Genomic DNA, 1,767 nt, shown 5'->3' with positions numbered 1-1,767 from the left:
GCGTTCAGGGGCTGCTCGTAATCCCCTAAATAGGCGCCTTTTTAAAGGTCTTCTACAGTGTGCGTCATGAACAAAGAGGAATTAAAGAAAGATGAAAAAGTCGGCCGATACGTAATGAACCTAACGAAACTTCTGGAAGTAACGATGCACCAAATAAAAACAGACAAAAAAGATCAACAACTAATAAAAGTTAGTCTCTAACTTTGATAATTTAAGATGGATAACTTACTGTTCAGAGTTATGATGCTAGTCGTATTTCTGTGAATATTTTGAAAAGTATGTTGACTGACATTTTCAGATTTACAGTAGTGAATTTATTTCATGAACTGTGTTGGTAATATTCTGCTTTTCTAAGTACGGTAGGCTGTATTTTTACTAAATGCAGAATATAAAGAAATGAGTGTGCCAAAATAGAATAGAATAGAATAGAATAGAATAGAACAGAATACAATAGAATAGAATAGAAAATACTTTATTTATCCCCAAGGGGAAATTCAGGAGTCACCGCAGCATTCAAGAAAACAAAAGTAAGAAAGTGTACAGAAAGTGCAAAAAGGTCCACAAGAAAATAGATGATGACAGCCTGTCCACCACTCTCCAGCCCAGCCAGTCTCCACCTCCACAGGGTCCAGGACTGAGCCTCCCCAGCAGTCTGTTCAGTCTCTGTCTCCTAGATCCTCTCTGCTCACAGCAGGCGAAGCTCCTCCAATGTGGCGCGGCGTCCGATGTCAGCTCCGTCAGCCACATCTGTGAACAGCACGATGCCACTCTGCCCTCCGGCAGCCCCTCTGCCGCTGGGTTAGCATGGCTAGCTCGTCCATCCCAACAGAGATAGATCCCACGTTCCCAACAACAATGGATAGAAGGACAGGTCCATGTCGTCACCTCCCAGCTCACACCCGAGAACCAGCACGTCGTCCTCACCTCCTTCTCCTCACCTTATGGGAAAACATCAGGGCTTGCACCAGTTAGCATTGACATGCTACAGGCTGCTAACAGCTGATTTCACATGTAAACAATGCAGCCATGGTTACATGTAGGATCTCTAGACAAAGACAGGAGAAAAGTAGTAAAAATATCGCTGAAACCTCAAAAAGTTTGGTGTCCATGACCAACAATGAACCATACAGAGTGATGATCCACTCCAAATACAAAGATGACCAAAAAGAGACGAAAAAATTGCAAGAAACGGACAAAGACGAGAGAGCTGCTGCTACAGGCAGCTACTTGGGCAGCGCCGGAAAATAAATAAAAAATAAAAACAATATTAAAAAAAATATATAAAATAAAATATTATGCAATTTGGTGATAAGAGTGCATGAATGATTTAGAAAGTAAAATAAAACACCCTTTTAAAAAATGTTTTATTGATTGAAAATAATATAGTTCAAAATTTAACAAAAGCATAGATTTCCTTACAGCTGCATACAAAAAAAAACAAGTTTAGTTGTCTTTGAAAAATTTCAAATATAAAATGTTCCTCCAATCTTATATATACATAACCTTCGTTCTTGTCAGTGAGGGTCAGAGATCATGGGTCATCTGATTCAGTTTGGTTCTGGTAGGGATGTACCAATCAGGTTTTTGTTTGCCCTCAAGTCTGAGTCTGAGTCATTTGATTTTCATTATCTGCTGGTACTGAGTCCTGGTTCAGTACTTTTACTCTGATATGTCATGCTCCAAGCTTTAAGCTCCTCTTTATGGCATTCAACCAATAGAGTCAGTGGAGCAAAGTGATGTCATGCTCTGCATTGTTTCTGTGTGGAG

Source organism: Halichoeres trimaculatus, unplaced genomic scaffold, assembly GCF_033239565.1.
Source record: "Halichoeres trimaculatus isolate MK-OKI-2021-1 unplaced genomic scaffold, fHalTri1.1 fHalTri1_scaffold_8, whole genome shotgun sequence".
Taxonomy (NCBI): domain Eukaryota; kingdom Metazoa; phylum Chordata; class Actinopteri; order Labriformes; family Labridae; genus Halichoeres; species Halichoeres trimaculatus.
This window is presented reverse-complemented; position numbering follows the sequence as displayed.